General features: G+C 40.1%; 1 protein-coding gene across 2 annotated transcripts in view; it reads left to right on the forward strand.

The window, feature by feature from the left end:
- The first annotated feature begins 3,166 nt into the window (after positions 1-3,166).
- The window catches only part of CTTNBP2NL (CTTNBP2 N-terminal like), a 66,574-nt gene continuing 52,867 nt past the window's right edge, over positions 3,167-16,873 (forward strand). Inside the window, exon 1 of one of the 2 annotated variants that reach the window (XM_067727262.1) lies at positions 3,167-3,193. The gene's annotated coding sequence lies outside the window, so the exon portion shown is untranslated. Of the gene's footprint in view, positions 3,194-15,099; positions 15,131-16,873 lie in introns of those variants that run through there. The other variant, XM_067727263.1, reaches the window with a different exon arrangement.

Consider the following 16,873-nt stretch of genomic DNA (forward strand, 5'->3'; position numbering starts at 1 on the left):
GTGGCACAGTGGTTGAGAGTCCGCTTGCCGATGCAAGGGACACGGGTTTGTGCCCCAGTCCAGGAAGATCCCACATGCCGTGGAGCAGCTGGGCCCGTGAGCCATGGCCGCTGAGCCTGCGCGTCCGGAGCCTGTGCTCCTCAACAGGAGAGGCCACAACAGTGAGAGGCCCACGTATCGCAGGGAAAAAAAAAAAATTGAAGAGGACAGGACATATAGAGACATCAAGTCACAGAGGAAAGAAAGCCATGTGAAGACAGAGGCAGAGACTAGGGCGATTCAGCTACAAGCCAAGGAATGCCAAGGTTTGCCAGGAACCCCCATAAACTAGGAGAGCAGTTTAAATGCCATAAACCCACCCCTACCAACACCCCTCACCCAGGAACCGACCTTGTCAACACCCTGATTTCAGACTCCTGGCCTCCTGACTGAAAGAGAATACATTTCTGTTGTTTTAAGCCACGCAGTTTGTGGTAATTTGTTACAGCAGCCCTAGGAAACTAGAGTTTGTGACAGAGGGAGACCTCCAGCAGAACTCGCAGTTTTTTGTTTTTTCTTCCAGTCTAGCCCTCTTTTACTCCATCATTGCCTCCCCAAACCAGCAATAAACATTTACGGTAGACCTACCTAGGAAGTTTACTTATTTGGAGAAAAATTAACACACACTATAATCTTTAGCACTTCTTACTAAATTGTTACCTGACACACAGTAGGCATTTAATAAACACTTACTGGCAAGTTGATAAAATAATAGATATAAAAATGGTATGTTGTGTTATACAAATTTAAGAAATTAGTACAAATCCACTTTCTACCTCTGTGTATGTACATCAGTGTGCCAGACTCTAAATTAATTTACACATTTTATGTATTTGAAGAATCACAAAACTTCAGGTTCACAAGCCCTGCCCATGCACTAGCTCCTGGGGTGATGAATTAAAAAGAGAGTAATCTGAATACCCTCAGGACTCAATCCTAGATGGTGGGGATGATCTCATTCTTGCTGGGTCCTCCCACACTCACTGAGGAATGGACAAGTGGGAGCTCAGGGAATCAGGGGAGCTGCCGGTTGCTGTAAAGGAAGAAAGCACCAGGTCAGCCTGGGAGTAGAATGGGTGGTGGTGGGTTAACAAAGGGAAGGAGGGGAGGAGGGATGAGCTGATTCACTGGGACAACTCTTAGAGTGACTCAGAAGCCAGCAGAAAATAGCCTGTTCTCCCACGTCTGCCTCATTGTCGGGCAATGAGGCACTTCCTCATTGCACACCCGTAAGGCAGGGCAAAAGGGAGGAGGAGGAAACAGAATTTTTCAAATTCATGGGCCTAGTCCAGCACTTAAACTCTGTGTTTTTAACCATTTCAGACATTTGTTTCAAGTGACGTCAGTATTTGTTGAGCACCTACTATGTGCCTGGCCCTTCATCTCGCCTTTCAGATCATCAGTCTCCTGAACACAGGGAATGATGTCTTTCTGAAGTTCTGTATTTCCTATTTGTTACTTCAGAAGCACTTGGGCTGCTGTTGAGCACCTCAGTACAGTCTTCTTGTCCTTCATATATAGAGATGAACTTCTCCAGCCAGCAGTCAATAGGGGGAGGCATGGAGCTTGTTTCGGTCTCTAATGCTGGATTTACAGTCATCCAGGCCCACTCTGGACCAGCTCTCCTTGTGAGAGCCAAGTGTATGGTGAGCAGAATATAGCACAGGTTTGAAATCACACATCTTGTTGGAAGTTCTTTATTTACCATTTACTAGCTCTATGGCTTTACTTGATTTCTCTGAATCTCTATCTTCTCATCTGTAAAATGGGCACCAATGATGTCTATCTTACAGGTTAGGAAAGATTTTTCATTTGGTAGTGAAGATTAAATCATTATATGAAAGTACCTGGCACAGTGATGACATTAATACCGGTTTACTTCCTTCAAACATATCAATGATTGCAGACTGACCACATCCTTCCACCAGACCATAAACTGCATGAGGACAGGGCTGCATCTGTCCTGAGATAGTCTGCCTAGGTGAGTACTAGGCCCCTAGTACTGTCTTGCTTAATAAGAATTGTTAATATTAGAAATAATATATTAAAATTAATTTCCATTATTTATGCATTATAAATATTTAATTGTAAGTATTTATTATATTATATTAAAAACAATGTGGTTATTATTCTCTTAACCAGTTGAATCAATCTGTGAACTGGAAAAGGATCCAGAAACCTTGACCTAAGGAAGGGTCCTCTCCCTTTTCTGGGTTATTTGGGGCTGGTAAGACTTGCTGCGACCACCAGCAAGATCTGCATTCCTGTGTTCACGAGGGACAGGCATTCCTTGCATCCTCTACTGTCCTGTGTCCCAGCGTCACTGCGAACGTGGCCCCACGGTATAATGGGGCCAAGGACACAAAAAAGTCCCCTCATTTGTAAAACATAACGTAGAAAACCATGACACACGAATTTTATTCATTCGACTTCTACCTGGAAGGCAGGTCTGGCTGGGTTTGGGCTACCCGGTGTCCCCGCTCCAGGGGCTCCAGAGCTACTATTCTCTTCCAAATGTAATGTGAAAAGAGAAGGGGGGGCGTCTCCGGGTTTTTTATCTTTGCGCCCTTGTTTCTAGCACAGGCTTCGTACTGGAAAAAAAAGAGAGAAGACAAGCCACGTTACCAGGTTTTCAACAACCGGTTTTCTAAAGCAGACCCAAAGCGCACTTCATTTATTAACATTTTGGATGAAATGAAACGTTAATGTGCCTGATCAATCAGGGCACCCGAAACCCGCCGTTCCTAAGCTGCCCGTACCATGAGGGTAAACACGAAGCACTCGCCACCGTCCGGTCCAGAAATAGCTTAGAAGGTGGAAAGTTGCAGAAGCCTGGCAGTGAGGGTCGTAAGCCCACCCCCTAGCCCGGGCCGGAGGACTACGCTTCCTCCCGGAAGTGACGCGAGCTCAATCCCAGCTAGGCTCTCCCCAAACAAAAGGGATCTTGGGGCCCCGGGAGGAGCCTAAAAGACATTGGAGAAGCCCCTCCTCCAGCCGGAGCGGATTGGTGTCGGGGATGGAGAGGCGAGAAGGGGATTGGCCCTGCCGAATGCCAGGGCCCTCGCCCGGCGGTCGAGGGGCGGGGCCTCGGGGGGCTGTGGATGGAGCGGGTGGCGGAGGCGGCAGGGAGCGGAGCCCCGAGCGCTGGGAAAAGGTAGGAGCCGCTGGCGCCCGGGCTTGGCGGCGGCTGGGAGGCCGGGTTCTCGAGAGAAAAGCAGGGGTAGGACCACCGGTGTCCTCCCGCCGCCGTCCCAACTGCCGCTCGCGCCCATCCCCTGAGGGGGCGGAGCCGTCTCCTCTACCTCCCGGTATTCCCTGAGGAGGCGGCTCCTCAACCTTCGAGGGTGCTCGCAGCCACTTATTGCCCCCCGTCAACCCCAGCTCCCCAGAAGGGGCTGCCCTCCTGACACCCTCCGTTTAAAGGGCCCCCTCGCCCAGCCCCTCAACCTTGGGAGAAGGCGTACGGGTTCCCATTCTGTAGACTGCTGTCCCCACCCCCATTTGTCTGGCCGCCCCCGGGAAGCCAGACATCCCTTCCTACACCTGTCCTGCTCGCTAGGGTGGGACCAGAGCTAGTTTCATCCGTAAGATAAAAATCAGTGTTTTCAAAAAAGAAAAAAAGAGAGATGGGGCGATGCAAAAATCAGAGACCCGACCTAGACTGCCAGCTCCACGGACGAAACGGCCTTCCCCGACTTGGGTGCTTCCCATCCCCCATTCTCTGATCCTCAGCCTTCCGCCTGAAGCCCCTAGGATCCTCTTTTCTCCTGTGGGGCATCGAGGGCTCACCTGCTTCGGGATCTTTTTAGTCTCTGGAGGAAGGAGAAATAGTAACCTTCCCCGCCCCCCTTTGTACCTTTATTCCTTGAGGGAGAACCCAACCTCTAAGGGTTTTTTTAGGTTTGAGTTGCGTTTCATTTTTGCTTTCCACCCTGTTTCTTCCCTGAAAACTGGATGAAAAACCACCCTTTGGTATTTCATAGTGAGGTGGGCGTGTTGGATATCTACAGAGTTGGTCTTGTGTGGGTAGGAATGCACTGTATATTGTTGGACTGTCAGTGAATAACAGCCTGCTTTCAAGTGAAACAGTACAGATAAGTAAATAAAGAGCTTTAGATTAGGAATGAGTATCTCCTAGTCTCGGGTAGGCTGGTCTGTTGCTCAGGGAGACTGCAGTTAACCTGGAAGGTATAGTTCTGTTGAAACAAAAGGCAGGAAGTGTTTGAAGAAAATTCAGGTTCAGTGGTCTAGGTTTATGATTAATCTGGTCCGGTGGCGTTTGGTTACTCTCTAGCCCCTATTTTATGGTGGGTTTTTCCCTCCAGGTGAAACTGATATATATATATATATATATATATGTATATATATATATATATATATATATATAAAATGTTGTTGATCGGTTTTACAAGACCACTATCATCTACCAAAATTCAGGGGATGAAAATTAAAAGCACATTTTAAATCTCAGCGATAAGGATAAATAAAAGCAAGGTAAACTCCAGCTATTCACACACATGTGACTACCAGAGAGTGTCCCTATAGTGTGCTAAAAAGGCCTTCATTTCAGCAGGTGCGAAATATTGATGCTTTTGGCGTAATGTTAATGCCATTGAATCCCTAGTAATCATCTATTGCTAGCACTTTCATATATTAAATTTGCCATATTTTTTTTAGCATTGTTTCTTTTGCTTTCGGTCTGAAGTCTTACTACTGCTATTTATAGCCAAAGATAATAACCATGGGATGCAAGGAGTTGGAATCATGGGGGCAATTATAACAGCTGTCTTTTACCTTCCTGATTAGAGTCTCTGAAGGTAGACTTTCTGAAGGTAATTAATTTTGAATAGTTAGGTTTGAAGTTTTCAGAGCCAGTCTCAGTGCTCACAGATCTGCTCAGTGATTGTTTCCAGATCTCCGATAAAAAGGCACAAAGAAGAAACTGTGGAGGGTCTCTCCAGCAAACACAAAGTGTACTGCGATAGGTGGATAAGGGCCCCTAGCAATAGCAGCAGAAAAGAACTAAAAGCAGAACAGGAATTCCCAAAAAGATATATCTTATTACATGAGCAGAGAACAGAAAATAAACTGAGGTAAGAGACTAAGGAAACCAAAGTTGTGGTGATTGCCAGGGCCTTAATGAGCAGAGAGGAAAAAGCAAATAATGCTCTTTGATTACTTGGCACAATAAGCAGGATCTGTTTGATACACATTTGGGTCTTGGAAATCTTTCCTTTAACTTTTTCAACACCTGTTTGGTTATGTCAGATGAAGAAAAACATTTGTATGCAGAGATTTTTTTAAGGTATATTTGTAATCTGCCTCATTAAATTATAAATTCTTTGAGAGAGATATTAGTATGTTCCATCTTTGTACCTTTCACAATGCCTAGTATATAGTTTGACTTCATGAGCGTTTGTTGAACTTAGTTTGAAGCTGACCCCTTCGGGTAGACTAGAAAGATAATTTACTGATAAGATGTGGCACATCTTGTTAGTATAAACAGTCCATAGAGAATTTAATATTAAATATTCTTCCTCTATAGCATTTAAACAAAGGTGAAGAATTAGTGTCTGATTTTAGTTATTGGTTGGTTTTATTTTAAATATTTCAATATATAGCTAAGATGCCTAAGTAGGGGAAAACAAAGCTTGTATATGTCATGATCTCAGACATCTGATACAAGGATTTTTAGGGCACTGAATTGGTGTTTAGTGGCATGATACAAGAAGCAGAGATTTATTTCTAGAGGAAGTTTGTCCAGTCTGTCGTGGTTGACCCCAGGAATAGCTTGTCAGCCTGTTACTAAAGGCCATTTTTTCTTATTTCCTGGATGTTTGCTGATAATAACTAAAAATCAAATCTTCGTAGTTTTAGTTCAAAGCATTTCAGTGAGAACGTGGCTTATTTATGGTGAGGCTCTAAAGTGTGCTGATTTACAGCACAGACTTTAAAGGCAGACCTGAGTTCAAATCCCTGCTCTTTTGCTGTATGACCCAGGGAAATGGCAGTTTTTTATCTTCACCATATCTCAGTTTCCTCAGCTGTGACTTAAAAATGACTTTCAGAGATTTTTTTTAAAAGATTACATGAACATGACATATAGGAAGCACTCAGTAATTGGTAGGTATTATTGCCATTATTATTAGCACTTTGCATGTGAGTTAAAGAATTTAATCTTAAATATTCTTTTACTCCTTTAGCATTTAAACAAATGTGAAGAATTAGTGTCTGAGTTTACGTATTGGTTGGTTTTGTTTTAAATATTTGAATATATAGCTAAGCTTCCTAATTAGAGGGAAACAAAGCTTGTATATGTCATGATCTCAGACATCCGACAGAAGAGTTTTTAGGGCAGCCCATGTGTCTTATGGTTGTGTGTGTTTCATAATTTTGTCATGTACCTTATCTTCCTTAAACTCTTTGGCCCTGGAAAAGGAAAGGCAAGGGATTCAACCATCTGATGTCTTCTCTCTGAATTGTCAGTTGTTTCACTCCACAGTGCTTTAAGTACCTTCACCCTCAGTGTCATATAAATGGTTTCGTGGATACCGTGATTATGGTGCAGGGTTGTACCTTCTGTGAGATTTAAGGGATTTTCAATGGTAATTTTGATTGACAGTGATTTTTGCCTTTTGAACAACTCTTCTACTACCCCCAAAGTAAGGAGCAAGCATAAGAACAACTCAAATGGGTGAGAAGAAACTATGGATAGGGAAGTTAAGAGTGGAGGTGGGGGAGTGGAGGACAGGGGTTTGTGGGCTGAGGAAAACAGGACTACAAGCAGGCATCGAAGTAAAGAATGTAGTAATATGGTTTCTCCCTGCCGACTATTTCCAAACTCTGTATTTCAGGTCCAAAACCAGAGCTTCCACTCTAAATGTGTGCTTTGCTGCTAAATGAATCGTTTCTGCCTTTTGGAGCCACAAAGAATGTAATCCTTAATTGTTACTGAGTTTAAAGAATATAATCCTTAACTGTTACTGAGTTCAAATAGAAGCTAGGAAGGAAAATAGGAGAGCACAGGACGACGGGGTTTGCAGACAAAAAAGATTCCTGACCCTGAGCCTTGGGAGCATCTGCATGGATCCTTTGTACAGAGCTGGTGGGGAAGGAGAGGCTGCAGTGTTCTCTGGGTCTGCTCGCCTAGAAAGGTGAGCCAGGGAGGAAGGAGTGCAGAGGGAGAAGCAAGCAGGGATGAGTTGTTTTAATGAGAAATAAGATCTATAAATTATAACAGAGAGGAGAATGAACTGATGGGTAAGTTGTAGAAAAAAGGAGCACTAAGTTTGGGGGTTTTTGAAGGAAGGTGTTCCCCATTCCTTGGTGTCTGCTAAGTAGTCCTTTCTGTTGTAGTGGGTCGAACAGGAGTGAGAACAGAAACAATCTGGTTCTTAACTGGTTTAATATTTGACGGTACAAACAAGATCTGGTCTAGTCCTATGTATCAGCTTCTTCTTATTGCCTCTTGTTCTTAAATTCAAGACACGGAAGAAATTTTCGGAAAAGGCTCCACCCCTAAAGACTTCTCTGCTTCTAAACCTTTAGCCTTCACCACACTCACTGAGTCTGAACACGTTCTTCTTGGGGGTCTAGTTACTTCTCATTCAGCATGTCTCGCATCACAGTCATTATTACCCCCCCAAAACCCGTTCCTTTTCTAACATCCCTGTTTCTGTTAATGGCATCATCATTATAGTCACCCAGCCTTAGAAACCTCAGCTGATCTGGGATTATTTCCCCTCTTAACCTCCTTAAAAAAACCAGTACCAAGTTACTATACATTCTTTATAAAGTCTCTTGCATCGGTCTTTTTTTTTTTTTCCTATTCTTACTGCCACCATCCTAGTTCACACACTTTAACCTCATACCTGTACTGTTAAAGTTTTCTCCCAACTGCTTTTTCTGCTTCCAGTTTCTCTTCAGTCAAATCAACTCTGTATGTCAAGCTTTAACCTTCCTGAAACTCTATTTTTATTGTGAGATTCACCTAGTTAAAAATGTTGAGTGGCTTCTTATTTCCCAGAAGATAAAGTCCAGTTTTGTACACTGTAATTCAAGGTACTGCACTGTACATTTCTTTCCGGCCAGCATGTTTTGATTACCCCTTTGAACCAGAGACTGCTGGGTGCTAAGTTTATCAAGCTGAATAAGACAGAGTATTTGTCTAGAAGAGCAGAATCTTATGAGACAAAAGACAGCTATGTAGAGAGATGAACTGATGTAATAGAATGTGATAACTGCTCTTGGGTTATGAATAAGATACATATCCATTATGCATTTAATATGATTTCAAAATAGCTGTGATATTTTTAGAAAACGCGTTTATCAGTATTATGAGTTAAAATTGTAACTTGATTAAAAGCTGTAGAAATTCAGTGGAAGCAAAAGCAATCTTTTCACTTATATCCTAAAGTCACAAAAAGCCACTCTAGGCAGAAGATTGTCCTTTTTCTTTCCCAAGTAGTGTGCAGATAACCATTGGTCTGAATAAGTGTTGTGTGTGTTCCTAAGCTGCCTTTCCCAGGAACTGGCCAGGCCATCTCCTTCTTGGAGCAGATCAACCTACCAGGTTAGAAGCAGTAAACTTGTTTTGATTTCTAAATTAGACACATGAGTGGTAGAAAGTGAGAACTCATTGGAAAAAGGAAAACTTCATTATCCTTATAGATGAAACCAAATATATGCTCTCCAGGGATGAGAAATGAGAGAACTGACCAGTCACTAACTCATTTAAACCATTCAGTATCCTGTTAGAGTATGTATTGTCATCCGCATTTTATAGATGAAGAACTGAAAGCTCAAAGGTTACGTGGATCAAGGAAGTATGAAGTGGTAGAGCCAGGATGCAAACTTAGGTCTGTAGGGCTCCAAAGTCCAAGCACTTTCCACTGCAACACACTGCCTCCCAGAAGAGTTACTGTCCCCAAAAAACCTTGGAGCAAAAACAATTGCTAGGTCTGTTGGTCATTTTCAACTGATATCAAATTGTTAAACTTTTTAAAAAATCAGTGGTCTGATTTAGAAGACAGAAGTTAAAAGGCAAAACAACATCATCAGTTACGATATTCTGTTACAGGTTTTTGTGAAATTTTTTTACAGTTCAGGGAGAGTCAGGTTATGGGCATAGCTAAAACACAGATACCTTGACTGTATTACAGTTCATCCTCCACACCATATGCTCTGTTTCTTCCTGGTTTGAAATCCTGATGGAGTCAACGACTTCATCCAACATTAAGGTTGAATATTTGAAGGGTTCTTGTATTCCAGGCTGCCTGTAGAATTGAGGCCCATGAATCATTTTACTGGAAATAAAATCAATCTACATATTATTGTTCCCTCATTGTGGTATTTTACAAATCATGGTGACATTATTTCAGAAAAGCAGAAATTTAGGGGAATGATGAACAGATAGATGATATAGACAGATATACGTATTTCAATGAAATCATGTTATAATTTCATTGAAATAAATAAAGCCACTGACACATATACCTGAAATGGTAAATACTGCTGGTAATTTTCTGATATTAGAAGACATATTTTTAATTTTAATGAAAAAATGTGTTAATGTAAAAACTATTCTTCATTTTCATTAACGTACATTCCAGTAGCTTAACTAATGTAGCTCTTCTGGTTTGGTCTTGTCTCAGATGAGAATACTTGAAAAGGTGTAAACGGATATCTAGGTAGACAGACCTGTTTTTAATAGCGTTGTGCCAGATGTCCTCATTTTGGGGGAGAGATGTTTGAATGCTTGTTTATGGGCATGAGGCCACCTCCTCCCTTTCTTCAGGATGTATATAAATGTTGTTGGCAACATGTAGAAGAGACAATGATAGAAACAGATGTACACACGTAGTAAGAGAGACGGACATACACACATACACACAGATACACTAGAGATGTATGAGGCTTAAAACAGAGCTAACCAAAACAAAACCCTGATATCCATCATGGTGTCCCAGAAAGTGGATTAGACTGGATCTTAATAATTTTACTATTTAACTATAATCTTCAGTAATTCACTTAACAACTCTGGCCTCAGTTTTCATCTGTAAAATGAGAGTGCTAAATTAGATTATTTCTGAGGTCCCTTCCAGCTCTGTGAATCACATTTTAGCTGATAAAATGAGAAAATCTGATGGGAACAGTGGTTACCAAGTAGCAGTGGTTTCTAAGGAAGCCTCTGGAATCAAATTACTTAGGTTCAAATTCTATTTCTGCCACATACTAGATGTGAGACTTTAAGTTATTTAGCCTTTGTACCTCAGTTTTCCCATCTGCATAAAATGGGGATGATGATGATGATGAACTTGTTGATAATGGTTATAGCATCTATCACCTAAGGTTGTAAGGACGGAATTAATACATGTCAAGTACTTAGAACACTGCCTGGAACATGTTTATGTTTAGCTCAAAAAGTATGTATCTTTTTTATTATTGCTATTAAGGCTTGAATTCTTCTTAGAAAACTACTCTAGAAAACTCTGAGGAAAAAAATAATCAAATAAAAGTAAAACTCTGAGGAAGTGGTGATTAACATTGGTAAGCTCAATTATATTACTAATTTCTGTACTAAGTATAAATCTAGAATATCTGGTATCCTAGAATCAGCTTTGAGTAGAGTACTGAAAGCATTTTAAGTATTGATCTTAAAGAATAATCAGCTTTATTACAGAACTGGTTTCTTGAGGCCTCCTTCAAAATCCATATTGACAGTATTGGATAAACAAGCACCTCAATCCTTTAGCACTGTTGTAATTTCTTTGTAAGTGCATTATTCATGTTATATTTCAGGATCCTGAAATTTACAATCTCCAAAACTGTTTCAAAACCATTCTGTTTTATATAATCCTATACATAGTGTTGCTGGAAAAAGCAGACTGATAAGACAAAGCAGGGCATTCTTTGTTCAGGCACTCTCATGGTAAGGGGAAGGCTTTGATCTAGTTGCTGTAATAGTCTTTAAAAGTAGTGAACGGTTAGCATGTTGTATTAGTTTGCTAGAGCTGCCATAACAAGTACCACAGACTGGGTGGCTTAAACAACAGAAATTTATTTTCTCACAATCCTGGAGGCTAGAAGTCAGAAATCAATGTGTCAGCAGCATTGGTTTCTTCTGAGGCCTCTCTCTTTGGCTTGTTAAATGACCATCTTCTCCCTGTGTCTTCACATGGTCTCTCCCTGTCCCGCGTTTTTGTCCAACTTCCTCTTCTTATAAGGACACCAGGCATATTAGATTAGGGACTACCCTAATGACCTCTTTTTTTTTTTTTTTCTTTTTTTGGCTGCACCACACAACATGCAGAATCTTAGTTCCCTGGCCAGGGATCGAACCCATGCCCCCCCACAGTGGAAGCGCAGAGTCTTAACCACTGGACCACCAGGGAATCCCATGACCTCATTTTTTAAAAATTAATTAATTTATTTATTTGTGGCTGCATTGGGTCTTCATTGCTGCACGCGGGCTTTCTCTAGTTGCAGCAAGTGGGGACTACTCTTTGTTGCGGTGCGCGGGCTTCTCATTGTGGTGGCTTCTCGTGTTGTGAAGCACAGGCTCTAGGTGTTGGGCTTCAGTAGTTGTGGCTCGCAGGCTCTAGAGCACAGGCTCAGTAGTTGTGGCGCACGGGCTTAGTTGCTCCGCGGCATGTGGGATCTTCCCAGACCAGGACTCGTCCCGTGTCCCTTGCATTGGCAGGTGGATTCTTAACCACTGCGCCACCAGGGAAATCCCCCATGACCTCATTTTTCACTTAATTACCTCTTTAAAGACCCTGTCTTCAAATACAGTCACATTTTGGGGGTACTGGGGATTAGGACTTCAATGTATAATTTTGGGGTTAGAGGACACAATTTAGCCCATAACACATTGTAACACATAGACACATAAGAATACAAATACTCAGATAATATCTTTTACCTTCAACTGAAAGAAGATTGATTTGACATTTGTAGTAAAGCTTTTATTGCATAGTATTGTAGAATTCAGTAAAAAGGTTTGTTTTTCTGTCTTGGTTTTAGAATCTGTAAATAATAATAGCAGAAACAGCTCTCTTTAGTAAACGTACAAAAGATCTGCTTTCGTGATCAGAAAATTTATTTTCTGATAATATTTTGACATGTTTTTCTTTACTAACCTAATCCTAAAATGCCAAAAGTGGAATGAGAGGTACAATTTGGAATGTTGTCATTCTCTTACCCCCAAACGCATAAATAACCTTTATGAAAAACCAAAAGTGCCAGAGGGTGGGAAGGCTTAAATCTTGAGATAGTCAAGGTAATGTGTCAACACCTTCCGCCCTCAGATAGGAGGTTGCTTTGGATACATTTTTTTAAAAATAGCTGTGCACTTTTGTCCATTTTAGATTTGGTATTTATAAATGTGACATGTTTATTTGTTTAAATTTCATATATACTGGATTTTTAAGGAAGTACATTATCTAATGGAAAGCTGTCAAAACAGCCACTTTGTATGTCAGTGTTGACTCTTTGAATTTTTAGAATTAACTGGCCTCCCAAATTTTGGTTTTGTTTATATGTACTGGAAAGAGTCTTTACATAATTGGAGCAAGTTTGCTTTACATCCGTGCTAATACCTTATCACTGATACTAAAAACTTACTGAATGGCCTGAATCTTAGTCAGTTGTAGCCCAAGTATAAATTTCTTTAATCTGATATCTGAGTATATAGTAAAGAAGTGATTTTTATCCAGTTTTGCAAGAGTGGTCTCCTGGGTAAAATAACTGATTTCTTTCTTTCTTTTTTTTTTTTTTTTTTGGTGCTAGCCAAATGGATTTTTAAAAAAAGATTTATGTAGGTTTTTTTGAGGTGCTTCTATGTTCAGAAATATCTGAGATTCACCTTAAAAATGTTTTTTCTCTTTCTTGTCCCACATCACCCACCACATAGAAATAAAGCCTTCAGTTCCACATAAAGACATACAGAAACCCAGATACTAGATAGACAAACATCTACGTGTACTCCACCCTGCCCTGCCTTACTCTTTACATAGCTGTAGAAACTGGGGTGTTTCTTTTTCTGCCACCCAATCTCCATGTGGTAAAAAGGCAACAATGCCTGCTATCAAAGAATGAGTTCCAGAGCAAAAGCTGAGACTTCCTCAAGAAGGAAGAGGCACAGCCAGAACCAGAATGAGTGGATGTTGGGTCAAGGGAAAAGGCTAGAATAAAATGAACAGAGCCCAAGCCAGAGCAGCATACCTCCGTGGCAAAATGAGCACTGTTGTTCAGGAGGTGCAGAGCCAGTGTCCTCGATACCCATAATTCTTGTGGCTGTTGGCACATGGAAGTTCATACAGAAGAGATTCATGGACTTCCCTGGTGGTGCAGTGGGACACGGGTTCAAGCCCTGGTCCGGGAAGATCCCACATGCCGCGGAGCAACTAAGCCCGTGCGCCACAGCTACCGAGCCTGCCCTCCAGATCCCGTGAGCCACAACTACTGAGCTCACACGCCACAACTACTGAAGCCCGCACGCCTAGAGCCCGAGCTCCACAAGAGAAGCCACCGCGATGAGAAGCCCGCGCATCACAACGAAGAGTAGCCCCCGCTGGCCGCAACTAGAGAAAACCCGCACAGCAATGAAGACCCAATGCAGCCATAAATAAATAAATAAATGTATTTTTTAAAAAAAGAGAGATTCATGCTCTCCTGGCTGTTGGCCCTGACTTGGTGGGAAGTAGCATGTGAATAGACCATATTGTAAGCTGGGCAAACTCATGTTTGAAATCATTTATTAATAACTTAAAAACAAGTTTTATACTTAGTCTATAAATAGGCTCAGTTTTCCAGGGTATTAAAATATGTGTAACTTTTTATTATATACGTTTATATATTTTTTTAATTGAGAAAACTATAAAGCTTAATATAGCTACAGCTAGCTGTACCACAGTGTATGATAATATATACAGACAACTTGTCCACAGGTGGTTTTTATTTCAAATTTATAGACTGTAGCATTCCTTAGGCAGAAATATCTACATCTAAACTCTAAGGAAAGTTGGGTCTTGGAGAGATTCTGCCGGAAGGAGTGAGCTGAGCATCTGGTTGAAACGATCTTGTCTTTCACAGTTACTTAATGGACAATGACAAGTAACAGCTCATTTAGAAAATAAGTGGAGAATGAGTCTATAGACTACAATATTACATGCCAGAAATCTGGCAGTCATATTTCTGATAATGAATATGGAGTTAGAAACAGCCTTTTTCTGAAAATCTTAGACCATATAATTTATATATTGGCAGAAATTGGAGTCGAATGGACTTGGTACTTTAAATACCTTAAATACAAGACAAAATTTATGTTTTATCAAATAAAAATTAGGGCCTATCTTTTTTTTTAAGTTTGCAGGGTCTAATACACTATTAGAAAAACATAAACCAAAAATTACATATAATTCAACATTTAATATTTGAAAATAAATGGGAAAAAGTAGAATCTGGGATGAGTAATAAGCCCTACAAAGTTGAGGTGGTGACAGATTGATTTGTTTGTTTATTGATTGGCAAGAGATGAGGGGATGAGAATTTTCCTTACAAGAATTTGGCAGTTTGAAAAGTTCAGTTGTAATTATGTTATTTTTTTTAATCTGAGTGCATGGTGCATAAGTCATGGTGTTTCGAGCAAATAGGCTTTTATCAATTCAGGGAGAGAAAGTCAGTTTCTTCTGGTGACATTCATAAAATAGTTCTTGAAATGACAGTGAAAAGATTTTGAAAGACCTCACCTTCCCTAATTATGATTGCAAAAGGGAAGTCAGATTCCTGATATTTTTGCTATATTACTCAGCTTCAACTTGAAGAAGTGGCTGTTTTCTTCTTTCTTGTCTGTATCAACCAACAGCTGTCAGGCTTCATCAGCTATAATGACAGTTGACATTCTTGGGATTTACCAATTGTTTATAGTATGGTCACATAGACAATAAATTTCTTATTATTTTGCAGCATTGGACATTTTTCCACCATGCTGATGACATTTTAAATATATTTGTCAATTTTCCCAAATTTTAACTGAAGAAAACCTTAAGAATTTATACTTGAGGACTAAAGTGTGACTGCCAGTTATCAGGTCAGTATCACTCCCATCCCCATCCCCACCCTCATACCACCCCCAGGAATATCACTGCCATACTAAAACATAATGCAGTTTTACTATCGTTCATTTATATTTCAGACAAAAAGTTCTGCAATGTGTTGTGTGTTAAAATTAGATTCAAATGTAAAGGGCAGCAAAGAACTAAATTTTAATATTTATAAAGAATGGTTATAGGAATATGCGAAAACAGACCTCTCGGGTTTGAACTACACAGCTATGGCCCTTTTTTTCCCTCCTGTGTTGTATTTGTATTATATTTATTTCATGTAGACACCAAGCTAAATAAGTTGATACATTAGCAAAATGTTCCAGATATTAACATTTGTGTGCAGAAGTTATTTACAAGTGTAGAGGTAACACGAATATTGATCTTTATGCCATTGACAAAGAATAGAATTTTTTCTTGCCTAGGCTAGACTGTTTTATAATTAAAGTGACTTAAGATTGTTTCAATTTCACTCTTTTATGAGGATGTATATTTATCACAACAGATCAAAAACTGATTTAGGTACAATCTGTTTTAGTTCTTTGTATATTTACCTGTAATTTTTATTTAATTGATTTCTCTAACAAGTAATTCTTGATTTTCACTCATGAAAGCTTAGAATGGAACCATGAAGGACTTTAGAGACTATCTAGTCTGTTTTATTTTACCTGTGAGGAAACTCAATGCCAGAGCAACTAGGTAATTTTTTTTTCTCAAAGCCATATAGCTGTTTAGTAGCAGAGCTGAGACTAAAATTCTATACTCTTCACTCCCGGTCTATTATATTTTATTATATCACACTGCATCTTTAAGCCACAGTTTTTAGATTTCTAAATGAGAATATTTAAGGAGTATAAAGATATTGAAGGAAAAAAAGTAATATGTGTAAACGCTATCATTTTTAGCTCTATTCCTAGTTGATGTACTCAGTGCAGTTGGTATTTATGGAGCGCCTTTACCAAGTGCCCATTATTCTGCTTAATATCAGGGGAGGGGTGAAAAAAGGAATAAAATGATAGGATTTTTTCTCTGCCTTATGATCGCCTTGAGAGAGATTAAAACATGAAACCATCAGGAATTGGGGGAAGGGTTTCATCTAAGAAACCAGTGTGACTCAAATGGTAGTTTAAATTCCTCATCATTATTCACTCCAGGATGCTATCATCCTTCTTCATTTGTGGTTCCCAACTACAAAAGAGCAGCCAAAGTCACTTATTTCTGAAGTAATTGATCTTGGCTGCCCCCAATGTTGGTAATGCCTTTCTTGGAATTCTTTTGGAAAGTGAGAGAGGATAGTAGTTCTTAATAATTAAACCATTGATCAGCTTCTATCAGGAACTTGGCAAGATGTTTTATATTTATTAACTCAATCTTTACAACAGTCCTATGAGTTAGAGATCATCATTTCACTTTCACAGGTAAGAAAACTGAGAATCAGAAAACTTGCCCAGTCACACAACTAGGAAGATGTTGACCTGGCATCTATCTGACTGCAAAGCCATGTGTTTTTTCCAGCATACCATCTTATGTTAAGTGTAGCTTTATTAGATTTGTTGTTTTTTTAATTTTTTTTTAGCTCTTATTTTTAAAGTAACTGTTGTGAGGGCTCTCTAATACTGAAGTGAGAATGTGAGAATCGCTTACTAGTCGCTGACCCTCACCAGTTAGAAAGTTAGCAGTTAGAGCTGAAGTTACATTAAACATGTTTTACCATGTGGCAAAAGATTTGT

The sequence above is a fragment of the Pseudorca crassidens genome, chromosome 2, assembly GCF_039906515.1.
Source record: "Pseudorca crassidens isolate mPseCra1 chromosome 2, mPseCra1.hap1, whole genome shotgun sequence".
Lineage (NCBI taxonomy): Eukaryota > Metazoa > Chordata > Mammalia > Artiodactyla > Delphinidae > Pseudorca > Pseudorca crassidens.